The sequence below is a fragment of the Sphaerodactylus townsendi genome, linkage group LG05, assembly GCF_021028975.2.
Source record: "Sphaerodactylus townsendi isolate TG3544 linkage group LG05, MPM_Stown_v2.3, whole genome shotgun sequence".
In the NCBI taxonomy this organism is placed as follows: domain Eukaryota; kingdom Metazoa; phylum Chordata; class Lepidosauria; order Squamata; family Sphaerodactylidae; genus Sphaerodactylus; species Sphaerodactylus townsendi.
Window position 1 is genome coordinate 123592375 of NC_059429.1, and position 13451 is coordinate 123605825.

Below are 13451 nucleotides of genomic sequence, written 5' to 3' on the forward strand. Positions count from 1 at the left end.
ACTCGCCCTCAAAAGGCACCACCCCCTTGTACACAAATTGGATTATAATTTTGCTTTCCCTTGTGTGTGCGCTGAAAATTGAGACTAACGAGGCAGTTATTTAAAAATGACTTCGCTTGTAATTGAAGAGATGACAGGTAGGCAGTTGAGAGTGCAGAGGTGATATGCCCATGACAGCTGGTTTATTTACATCTTTATTTAAAAAATATTTCATTTTTCAGAAATGATGCTGATACAACTGGAGTTGGAACTCTGAAGTATGTGAATGCTATTGCTTGCCTTGTAAGCAGTTGGGTCCCTTCTCCTGCTAAGGGGTGCCATGAAAGAATGGGGGCCAAAAACTGGTATGCAGTGGTGAATCTATGGGGGAAAAGGCAGGTCATTTGACCCAAGTGCTATGTGCCTGGGTTATATGGGGACGCGTTTTAACCCCACTTACCCCATCCGCACCCAGCCCCCGTCCAAACTCCCCTCCCCCACTGGACTCCCCTCCCCCTCCTGGACTCCCTTTGCTAAGCTGCTGCACCCCCACCCATGCAACTGCAAAAAAACAACACTACCAAACCATTTCTTCCACCATGAGGTGCTGGCTAGTAACACACTGGGGACAGGGAGGCCCTGCTCCCATTGTGTTGCTGGCCAGAGTAGCTCAGATGGAGGAAAAGGATTATTGGGGTGGGGTGGGGGAGGCGGTGGCTGTGTGGCGATGGGGGGCAGTGGCAGGCGTTCAACTGTGGGGCGGGGAGGGAGAGTCTATCAGGAGCTGGGTGAAGGGCTCAGGGCTTGCTGAGTATGAGAGCAAGACACTGCTAGTATGAGAGCAAGACACAGCTCCACCCAAAATGGAAGCCCCTCAGAGGGTTTTGTGTCAAGACTGAGCAGGAAGGCAGTTCTCTGCTGAACTTCTCCCTGGCCTGACGATGTGGCTGGCTGGACAATGGGGCAAGCGGATTTCTACTGTGTCACCCTAAGGTGATTTAATCAGCACTTCAAACAAATATATGCACATGTATGTGTATTCTTTGTAATAGACAAACAGGATCAGGATAGCACAGGGGTCCCAATGTGGTGCCCATGTGTCCCTTGACCCTTTTTTTTAGCACCTACCAAGTGTGGTTAAGTAGTTAATGGAGCCAGGTAGGGCTTCTGCCCAGCAAGGCTTCTGACTGACTATTGGAGACTTGGCTGGCTCTGCCCATGTTTTAAAATATAAAATATAAAAAATATAAAATGTTGCTTTGGTGGCAGCTGCCACCACAGCCCAAGGATCTGCATGGCATCAATGAAACTAAGCTGTGGTAATCCTGTGGTGGCGGGCTCCGCCTCTTGCGGCAGCCATTTTGTGGTACCTGCTTTGTTGCTGCACTTACCAAGCCATGTCAGAATTCCAAATATGCCCACAAGGTCAAAAAGGTTGGAGACTCCTGGGGTAATGTTGTTTCATGTGATGTCTATGAAAATCTGATGTCTATGAAAATCTAATCCTGCTATTTTCTACATTTCTAGCTGCTATCACCAGTTTTTTCCTGGTGGATTGGCAGTCAGACAGAAGGACTTGGTTATTTATTTATTTATTTAATTTCTAAACCGCCGTCCCCCTAGGGCATAGGCGTCAAACTCATGGCCCTCCAGATGTTATGGACTACAGTTCCCATCATTCCCTGCCAGCATCATGCTAGCAGGGGCAGATGGGAACTGTACTCCATAACACCTGGAGGGCCACAAGTTTGACACCTGTGCCCTAGGGGCTCAGGGCGGTGAACAACAATGATAAAAACAGCTTAAAGCATAACATAAAACTGATTAAGAGCAATAAACCCCGGAACTGTACAACGTCAGATGGCGTTCCACCCTCCCCCCCTCCCTACGATTAGGTTAGGGAGGGACATCCATTTGGTTCAATGGCTGGTATAGCAGCAAACACAGAGGCTTCATAAAAGCCTAGACATGCTTGTTCAAAAGTAAACCCCGCTATATTCATTCCTTATGGAGAAGTATGCACAGATCTACAGCCTTACATCCCAAACTGTACATTTCTGCGTACGATACCACAGATCTGTATGTGTGTGTTCGCCATCAAGTGCTGCAAGGCAGAATTCTTAATCTTTGCGCTGGCTGAATTGTTTGGATTGGTGCTGAGGCAAGGATTGTCGGTCATTTAGGAAGCAAATATTTACAGTGAGGGAATGTGCTTTGGTATTAGTTATGAACTAAATATAGGGCAGCAACTGGGGCATGTAATGAGAAAATAGATGCTAGGCTGATTGAATGGTTACAGTTGTGAGGGCGAAGGCACAAAGAGATCAGCTCTATCCATTCTAGCGATTCTGTTCATGGACCACAAGATGGCAGACTTTAGCTTGGTCTAGGATGAGTAAGGGAGGAAAAATTATTCTTTCCCTCAAGTTCATGGCATCTTCTTCTCTCCGGCAGTGCTTATACAATTTTATTTTTTTTTCTAAAAAGCACACACTTGATTTGAACAAAGCATTTTTTAAAACTTGTGCGGGCTCTAATTTAGAACCAGTCGTGTTCTTTTTTGGGCCCCATCTAATGAAAGGTGAGGAGAATAACTTCTACAGAGAGATCTTTGCCGTGCATTGAGGGGTAGTTGCGGAGTGGAATCTTAAAAAAAAAATTACCTGTGGTTTGGGTCTGCTGTGTTGATTTTATTGTTTGATTTTATCATGGATATTGTTTTTATGGATATTGTATGTTTTTGCTGGCGGCAGGGTGCAGCCTGTTCTCGGCATATCTTGGAAACTAAGCAGTGTCAGTATGAACATAAGAACTAGCCTGCTGGATCAGACCAGAGTCCATCTAGTCCAGCACTCTGCTACTCGCAGTGGCCCACCAGATGCCTTTGGGAGCTCACGTGCAGGATGTGAAAGCAATGGCCTTCTGCTGCTGCTGCTGCTGCTCCTGGGCACCAGGTCTGATAAGGCATTTGCAATCTCAGATTCCCCGAAAATAAGACAGTGTCTTATATTAATTTTTGCTCCCAAAGATGCGCTATGTCTTATTTTCAGGGGATGTCTTATTTTTCTGTGTTCTGTTCGTCGGGCATGCTTCCAAACAAAAACTTTGCTACGTCTTACTTTCAGGGGATGCCTTATACTTCACACTTCAGCAAAACCTCAACTATGTCTTATTTTCCGGGGATGTCTTATATTCGGGGAAACAGGGTAGCAATAGGGAATTTCAACACAGGAAAAATCATCCGCAAGCAAATTGTCCTTCTGCATAGAGCAGGGGTCTGCAACCTGCGGCTCTCCAGATGTTCATGGAGTACAATTCCCATCAACCCCTGCCACCATAGCCGATTGGCAGGGGCTGATGGGAATTGTAGTCCATCTGGAGAGCCACAGGCTGCAGTCCCCTGGCATAGAGCAACATCTCTTGTGTGCGACTCCCAGGGATGTGTTTTCTGTCATACACCGATCAAAGGAAAGAATGACTTTTCTAGAGGCCCCTTCCGCACATGCAGAATAATGCACTTTCAACCCACTTTCAGTGCACTTTGCAGCTGTGTGGAATAGCAAAATCCACTTGCAAACAATTGTGAAAGTGGATTGAAAGTGCATTATTCTGCCTGTGCGAAAGGGTCTTCTGTTGCCTGGTTCTTGTACCTTCTGAGAATGACAGTTTCATGCATTATTCTCACGACGCCATACAACCCGGAAAACCCACAACACCCTAACTTGTATTACCTTCACAGTATGCAGACTGGGCTCTTGGTGTTAATGCAGTCCCCGTTATATTTAAACCCTTTCTTTCCTTTGCAATCTCTTGTTCTATAGCTTCTGCTTGCTCTTCATAAGGCCGTCTTTTAAAGAAAGACAGAAATGCAATTGCTTCCGCCCGGATGGACTGCACACCCCTCTGCTCGGCTTTGCCGGGGTGACTCAATCCTGACCCGAAGCAACAGCGCTAATCTACTTCTTAGCCCTCTCCTTCAGGCACGGCCTGCCAATTATGATGAACTGCTGCAAATTGCATGCAGGGCCAGGAGAAGGCCGCCGAACTCATTTTCGCCTCGGGCTTAATCAGGATTGGAACATTCGTCCCCCCAGGGGGGGTGTTTGTTTAATTGCATTGCTCCCCCCCCCAACCCAGTGGGGTCTCTCGTCGTGCGGTGGATACAGGCAGCCAAATTCCAGCTTTGGAGCCCATGTTCGGCTCACACTCTGCAGCCCGTAGAAGTGTGCAGATGCGCCTCATAGGAAACTACGGATTAAAAGAGGAAGGAAATGGCAAAAGACCGCAGCCACTTTCCCAAACATGCTAATAGAGGTTTGCTGCTTTTCCCAAACATGCTAATAGAGGTTTGCTGCTTTTCCCAAACATGCTAATAGAGGTTTGCTGCTTTCCCCAAACATGCTAATAGAGGTTTGCTGCTTTCCCCAAACATGCTAATAGAGGTTTGCTGCTTTCCCCAAACATGCTAATAGAGGTTTGCTGCTTTCCCCAAACATGCTAATAGAGGTTTGCTGCTTTCCCCAAACATGCTAATAGAGGTTTGCTGCTTTCCCCAAACATGCTAATAAAGGTTTGCTGCTTTCCCCAAACATGCTAATAGAGGTTTGCTGCTTTCCCCAAACATGCTAATAGAGGTTTGCTGCTTTCCCCAAACATGCTAATAGAGGTTTGCTGCTTTTCCCAAACATGCTAATAGAGGTTTGCTGCTTTTCCCAAACATGCTAATAGAGGTTTGCTGCTTTTCCCAAACATGCTAATAGAGGTTTGCTGCTTTTCCAAAACATGCTAATAGAGGTTTGCCAGCTCAGAGGTTTGGGAAATATCTAGAATTGTTCAGGGTGCAGCATGAGAAGAACGGGGTTTAGGGAGGGGAGGGACTTCCGTGTGGTATAATGCCTTCCAAAGTACCGGTAGCCACTTTCTCCAGGGAAATGGATCTCTGTTGCCTGGAAATCAGTTGTAATGTAACCCCAGGAAATCTCCAACCACCTGGAGGTCGGCATCCCTATGCTAATAGCCAAACTGAATTGAGAATGAGAAAGCCAGTTGAGTGTATTGTTGAAGGCTTTCATGGCCGAAATCACTGGGTGCCGTGTGGTTTCCAGGTGGTACGGCCGTGTTCTAGCAGCATTTAGTGCTAGAACACAGCCACAGAGCCCGGAAACCACACAGCACCCAAGCCAGTTGAGTGTTGCCAACTTCTACCGTGTTTCCCTGAAAATAAGACAGTGTCTTATATAAATTTTTTCTCCCAAAGATGCGCTATGTCTTATTTTCAGGGGATGTCTTATATTTCTGTGTTCTGTTGGTCGGGCATGCTTCCAAACAAAATCTTTGCTACATTTTACTTTCGGGGGATGCCTTATATTTCGCACTTCAGCAAAACCTCTACTACGTCTTATTTTCAAGGGATGTCTTATATTCGGGGAAACAGGGTAGGTAGAAGCTGGAGTTCTCCCAGAATAATAGCAGCTCTCCAGACAAAAGAGATCTGGAGAAAATGGCAGCTTTGGAGGGCAGACTTTATGGTGTGCCAAAGAGTGTATACCAAAGAGTGCACATGCAGAATAATGGACTTTCAGTCCACATTCAGTGCACTTTGCAACTGGATTTTACTGTGCGGAATAGCAAAATCCATTTGCGAACAATTGTGAAAGTGAATTCAAAGTGCATTTTTCTGCATGTGCGGAAGGGGCCTATGTCCTGCTCTAAGTCCTGACACCAAATCTTCAGGAATTTCCCAAACCAGAGTTGGCAACCCCTATCTGCCCTCATCAGGGGTAACTCCTGGATAAAAGTGCTAATTTTCAAAGTGGGACCTGGAGATCTTCAGAACCACAACTGTTCTCTAGGTTGTCCCCCTGGAGGAAATGGCTGCTGTGGAGGGTGGAGTCTATCAGCTCAATCCAGATCCTGGCATAGCTGGGGACAGCACCGCTTCTGTTGCATCACCTTTAGAGGGCCTCCAGGTGGTGCAGGAAGGCATCTAAGAGAAAAAAATAACAACACCAAAACTGCTTGAAAGGCCCCCCTCCAGGGGTTAATGGAGTTACATCACCCTTCTGAGTTGTGGTATTCCTGACCCTAAAGGCCAGGTGGAAGCTCCATCCCCAAAATGCCTCCCTTCAAGAGCATCTGGCCAAATGCTGTTGGAGACAGAAGGGAAATGCTGTTGGACAATATATAACCCACTAAACATTCTCTTCTCACTAGACACAGTGTGTAACAGACTTCCCTCTGTGACACACCTCTGAAGATGCCAGCCACAGATGCAGGCGAAACGTTAGGAACAAGATCCACCAGACCACGGCCACACAGCCCGGAAAACCCACCACAACCAGTTGAATCCGGCCATGAAAGCCTTCGACAAAATGCAGAAGGGAAAGTTGTTCCAAAACTCGCCAGGGAATTATTAGATTGCTCTATGCCACATAAGAAATACTTCTTAGCATAAAGATACGCATAAATATGCAGCCACTCAGGTGTTATTTTCAATTAAGGTATTGCTATTCACCTCAAGCAGATTGTAAGCTTCAACACAAAGTAAACAAAATATGCAAAAGCAGATTGAACGCCAACGCTAACAATAAGGTTGAACACAGGTAACTTGCGAGATCTTTCCTTAGATTTATCCATTGTGAAAATTATACTTTCTCTGACTACCATTGCTACTTCTTTGCAAGCAGTCAGTAACTTTGGGGCAACACACTTTTAATGGAACCCAATGCACAAGACTGTTGTGAGGATAAAATGGAGGTAAGGAAAAGGATATAACCTGTTTTAGATCCTACTAAGAGGGGAAGTGGAGTTTAAAGTAAGTACATAAACAAAACACAGAAAACTACAGAAACAGTTTGCTGCCCTACAATCACAGATTAGACTGGGTTTCAAATCAATTCTCTGCTGTGAATCTCGGGATCTTGGACCACCTATTTTCTCTCTCTAGTCTAATCACCTCACAGCAGTGGTGGGATCCAAAAAATTTAGTAACAGGTTCCCATGGTGGTGGGATTCAAACAGTGGCGTAGCACCAATGGGGCTGGGTGGGGCACGACAGGGGCGGGGCCGGGCATTCCGGGGGCGGGGCAATAATAATTTCTCTGTTACTGTAAAAAACTCTTACTGTAAAAAAAAGTTCCTAATTTCCAGCTGGTATCTTTCTGTCCATAATTTAAACTCAGTATAGCAAGTCCTATCGTCTACTGCCAACAGAAACAACTACTTCTCCTCTAATTGACTGCCTGTCAAATACTTAGTACTTTCCAATACTTAATTTTGTTTCTAGAAATCAAAAGAAGGATACTTTCCTTAAACAAGGAACTTTACCATATTTCTAAAACATGTTTTTAAAACAGCCCAACAGGGAGAATTATCCCATTTTCTACCTTCGCTAACCAGCCACATAGGAAACAACAGGACTTTATGATTTTTGGACCTAATGAAATTTCTAACGGAAAAGCAGACCCAATTAGTAACCCCCTCTCGGCACACACAAATGATTAGTAACCCACTCTCGGGAACTGGTGAGAACCTGCTGGATCCCACCTCTGCCTCACAGGTTTGTTGAAGTCACAGGTTGTTGTAGTCTCTGAGCTCCTTGAAGTGGGCAGGAGAAAAATGTATGGATAGGTCAGTAATTACACTAAGCATCTTGACTGGCCCTGAACTAGCATACTTGTAAAGTAGGGCTGCCAGGATCCTCGAGCGCTAATGTAACCTCTATCTGTGGGTTCTGTGGGGCAGAACTTGGAATGAGTTTGCAACAACAAATTTTAAAAACAAAATGGTTTACTTTCTTTATAACATATAACATCAACGTTTAATATCACACTTCAAGGTCCTGTTCAGGTTGCATTTTCAAGTCCTTATATTTACAGTCTACTGATACTGCCAAGTCCAATTCTTCTTTGCAAGTGGGTTGGCTCCTGAAGACTCCAAGGGCTTGATGAACAGGATTCAACATGATGAAGGTTTCCAGGAGAACTCTCACCCATTACAAACATTAAAAAAGCCCTGAAACAATAAACTCCAACATTTACAACATAACAAAAATAAACAACTACCTTCCCACTAGTTCCCAACAACATTGCAGTTACCTTAACAAGGTGTTAAGGGCTTATACCAGTGGTGGCAAACCTTTGGCACTCCAGATGTTATTGACTACAATTCCCATCAGCCCCTGCCAATTGGCCATACTGGCAGGGGCTGATGGGAATTGTAGTCCATAACATCTGGAGTGCCAAAGGTTCGCCACCATGGGCTTATACAAACCAAGGTCCGAGTCTGGTAGCCTTGTCTCCTCCAAACTACATGAGCTCTGCAGCCTCCTGCTCCACCCCTTTCTGGGTCAACCCATTTTGAGCATGGGGGTTACACTAACACGAGGTTGACAGATCCAGGTTGGGAAGCTCCTGGAGATTTAAGGGTGGAGTCTGGGAAGGACAGGAATCTCAACTGGGGTACAAGGCCATATAATCTACCCTTCAAAGTGTCCATTTTCTCTTGGGGAACTGATCTCTGTAGTCTGGAGGTGAGGTGTAACTTAAAGGGTACCCAAGGCGATCCGGCTGGCCTCTACAAGGGCCAGGGCTTTTACGGCTCTGGCCCCTACCTGGTGGAACAGGCTTCCAGGTGAGATCAGGGCCCTGCGGGACTTACAAAGTTTCCGCAGGGCCTGTAAAACGGACCTGTTCCGCCAGGCGTTTGGCCAGCCGGGATGATGACAACTCCGCCATAAGAACATCTGGCCTCTGAGTTTGGCAGGACACCAATATTATTATTATTATTATTATATTATTAATATATAATATTATTTTTAATATTCTGGAAATAGGCTAAAGAAGGGTAGATATACACCCAAGATAAAGGGTAATAGATAGATTAAGGAGAACGCTATTAGCTTTTTATGATAATTCATGTTTATTATGACACATCTGTTTTGTTTTGTTTACTATGTATTCATACTAATTGTAACTATATGGATTGTTGATCATAAATGTATCATTCAAAATTTAATAAAAATTTAATTATTCAAAAAAACCCCCAAAAAACATCTGGCCTCCTGTGGGTACATAAAGGGGGAAGGAGGGGCTGAAGCCATCTGTAGTTTTAGTATTTTATATATTATTTTATTGTAAATTATGTATTTGATGTTTTAAATTGTTTTAGTGTTGATGGACACAGCCCTGAGCCTTCGGGGAGGGCGGTATATAAATATAAATAATAAATATAAATAAATACCCAAGTCCCACCTGGAGGCTGATGTTCCTCTTATAGAACCTTGCTTTGGGAGAGGTGGTTTAGAGTAGGGAAATGTTCAAAGGCTGACTGCTTCCCCGTTCTAAATACTACTCCTCTGTCGAGGCTGCCTTTTTGCTTTGAAAAATAGTGGCAGGCTTTTGATCCACACGTTTACCTGTTACGTTTGGCCAGCCCCTGAGACCAGCCTCATGAATTCACGGCAAAGGCTTATATCACAGACTTTCTGACTGGAATCTCAAGGTCATCTCTTCAGCGAGGCGCCAACTCTCCAGTCAAAGTGGTCACCGAGCATCGGGGTCAGAGAGAAATGTTTCCATCTCCTAGCAACCCCATGGGCCTCCTCGGAGAGGCTCTTCTGGCACGCTGTCAGTGGAGTGCCGTGACACAAAGACTGATTCTAGGCCTTCTCAGAATATCAATGTTTATGAATGAAATGAAAACCAAGAGTGAAGATTTCATATTTTTTTCCCTCCTCCCTGAAAGAGATGAATAAATATTAGAGACGTGGCTTTTTTTTTTTAGATCCACACACCTGATGTGGTATGTGCCGCATCTTCATGCAGAAGAGGTTACTGTTCCTGTGGGAAGAAGGGCAGGCTGGATGCCTGTGTGTTGTCAGGAGGGCATGAGAAATCTTTGAGCGAGAGAGGCTGTATAATGGTGATAAAAGTTTGCTTGCTTAATGTGATTTGTTTTAAAAACGGCTAACCTTTTCTAAACGCTATTGTAGCTGTTACAGGTCACAGTGGTAGAAGAAGAAGAGTTTGGATGTATATCCTCCCTTTCTCTCCTGTAAGGAGGCTCAAAGGGGCTTATAATCTCCTTTCCCTGCCCCACCACAGCAAACACACTGTGAGGTCAGAGAGCCCCGAAGAGCTGTGACTGGCCCAAGGTCACCCAGCTGGCATGTGATGGAGTGTACAAGCTAATCTGGTTCACCAGATGAGCCTCCACAGCTCGTGGCAGAGCGGGGATCAAACCCGGTTCTCCAGATTAGAGTGCACCTGCTCTTAACCACTGGCTCCCTAGACTTGAGAAAATGCGTGGTCCAAGGTCACCCTGGGTGAGTACTGATTTGAAACCCCCTTTCTAGCCTGCAATTCTAAAAACACCAAACTGCTTCTGTAAAGTTTTCTGTGTTTTATTTCTTCATCATCATCATCATCATCATCATCATCATCATCATCATCATCATCATCATCATCATCATCATCATCATCATCATCAACCTTATATTGGCATGAGCTGTGTTTTCTTTATTAACTTAGTTTATATCTTGCTTTGCTTCCCAATAGGATCTAAATCAGGTTATATCCTTCTCCTCACCTCCATTTTAACCTCACAACAATCTTGTGCATTGGGTTCCATTAAAAGTGTGTTGCCTCAAAGTTATTGACTGCATGCAAAGATAGTGACAATGAGAAAGTATAATATTCACAATGGCTATGCCTAAGGAAAGATCTAGCAAGTTACTTGTTTTCAACCTTATCATTAGTGTCCGCGTTCAATCTGTTTTTGCATATTTGATGGACTTCGAGTGGAGATTAGGATTATCCAGCACTTAGATGAACTTGCCTTAATTGATTCCATAGAGTTATTTTGAGGCTACAATAGACTGTGGAAAACTTGACTGCTCCACTGAGTTGTTTATCAGTTTATTACATTTATACCCCCACTTTCTTCCTGGTGGGGACTGAAAGTGGGTTACAGAATTCTCCCTTTCTCTATGCTCAGTTTAGGGCGAGAGTTTGTGGTACTCCTAAACCAAGCAACATTTTCACATGCACTGAATAATGCACTCTCAATGCACTTTAATGGTTGTTTGCAAGTGTGTATTGCCATTTCATGTAATAAAATCCAGTTGCAAAGTGCATTGGAAATGGATTGAAAGTGCACTATTCAGTGTGTGAGAAAGCTTTGGAATATCAGCTTTCAAGACTGGCAGTACATGGGAAACTTCTGGACTGGCCAGCAGGCCTGATATAATCATGAGAAGCAAGACCTGCTTCCCTTCTCAGACAGCAGTATTGAATTTCTGTATGATGTATTTCAAGGCCTTCAGTGTCTGAGTGTGGGTGTGGATTTGGGTACAGTCTCTTACAAGCCCATCCTGACTCTACCAAGGTCGTCTTCTGGGGCACAGTGATGAAGGGGACGAGCAAATAATCTCAGTTGATCTTCGAGATCATGTAAGGACTGAGAATCAGAATATTAAAATTTATCATGCAAATCCTGGGGGTGGGGGGGGGGGGGGGTGGGGGGGGGGGGGGGTGGGGGGGGGGGGGGGTGGGGGGGGGGGGGGGTGGGGGGGGGGGGGGGTGGGGGGGGGGGGGGGTGGGGGGGGGGGGGGGTGGGGGGGGGGGGGGGTGGGGGGGGGGGGGGGTGGGGGGGGGGGGGGGTGGGGGGGGGGGGGGGTGGGGGGGGGGGGGGGTGGGGGGGGGGGGGGGTGGGGGGGGGGGGGGGTGGGGGGGGGGGGGGGTGGGGGGGGGGGGGGGTGGGGGGGGGGGGGGGTGGGGGGGGGGGGGGGTGGGGGGGGGGGGGGGTGGGGGGGGGGGGGGGTGGGGGGGGGGGGGGGTGGGGGGGGGGGGGGGTGGGGGGGGGGGGGGGTGGGGGGGGGGGGGGGTGGGGGGGGGGGGGGGTGGGGGGGGGGGGGGGTGGGGGGGGGGGGGGGTGGGGGGGGGGGGGGGTGGGGGGGGGGGGGGGTGGGGGGGGGGGGGGGTGGGGGGGGGGGGGGGTGGGGGGGGGGGGGGGTGGGGGGGGGGGGGGGTGGGGGGGGGGGGGGGTGGGGGGGGGGGGGGGTGGGGGGGGGGGGGGGTGGGGGGGGGGGGGGGTGGGGGGGGGGGGGGGTGGGGGGGGGGGGGGGTGGGGGGGGGGGGGGGTGGGGGGGGGGGGGGGTGGGGGGGGGGGGGGGTGGGGGGGGGGGGGGGTGGGGGGGGGGGGGGGTGGGGGGGGGGGGGGGTGGGGGGGGGGGGGGGTGGGGGGGGGGGGGGGTGGGGGGGGGGGGGGGTGGGGGGGGGGGGGGGTGGGGGGGGGGGGGGGTGGGGGGGGGGGGGGGTGGGGGGGGGGGGGGGTGGGGGGGGGGGGGGGTGGGGGGGGGGGGGGGTGGGGGGGGGGGGGGGTGGGGGGGGGGGGGGGTGGGGGGGGGGGGGGGTGGGGGGGGGGGGGGGTGGGGGGGGGGGGGGGTGGGGGGGGGGGGGGGTGGGGGGGGGGGGGGGTGGGGGGGGGGGGGGGTGGGGGGGGGGGGGGGTGGGGGGGGGGGGGGGTGGGGGGGGGGGGGGGTGGGGGGGGGGGGGGGTGGGGGGGGGGGGGGGTGGGGGGGGGGGGGGGTGGGGGGGGGGGGGGGTGGGGGGGGGGGGGGGTGGGGGGGGGGGGGGGTGGGGGGGGGGGGGGGTGGGGGGGGGGGGGGGTGGGGGGGGGGGGGGGTGGGGGGGGGGGGGGGTGGGGGGGGGGGGGGGTGGGGGGGGGGGGGGGTGGGGGGGGGGGGGGGTGGGGGGGGGGGGGGGTGGGGGGGGGGGGGGGTGGGGGGGGGGGGGGGTGGGGGGGGGGGGGGGTGGGGGGGGGGGGGGGTGGGGGGGGGGGGGGGTGGGGGGGGGGGGGGGTGGGGGGGGGGGGGGGTGGGGGGGGGGGGGGGTGGGGGGGGGGGGGGGTGGGGGGGGGGGGGGGTGGGGGGGGGGGGGGGTGGGGGGGGGGGGGGGTGGGGGGGGGGGGGGGTGGGGGGGGGGGGGGGTGGGGGGGGGGGGGGGTGGGGGGGGGGGGGGGTGGGGGGGGGGGGGGGTGGGGGGGGGGGGGGGTGGGGGGGGGGGGGGGTGGGGGGGGGGGGGGGTGGGGGGGGGGGGGGGTGGGGGGGGGGGGGGGTGGGGGGGGGGGGGGGTGGGGGGGGGGGGGGGTGGGGGGGGGGGGGGGTGGGGGGGGGGGGGGGTGGGGGGGGGGGGGGGTGGGGGGGGGGGGGGGTGGGGGGGGGGGGGGGTGGGGGGGGGGGGGGGTGGGGGGGGGGGGGGGTGGGGGGGGGGGGGGGTGGGGGGGGGGGGGGGTGGGGGGGGGGGGGGGTGGGGGGGGGGGGGGGTGGGGGGGGGGGGGGGTGGGGGGGGGGGGGGGTGGGGGGGGGGGGGGGTGGGGGGGGGGGGGGGTGGGGGGGGGGGGGGGTGGGGGGGGGGGGGGGTGGGGGGGGGGGGGGGTGGGGGGGGGGGGGGGTGGGGGGGGGGGGGGGTGGG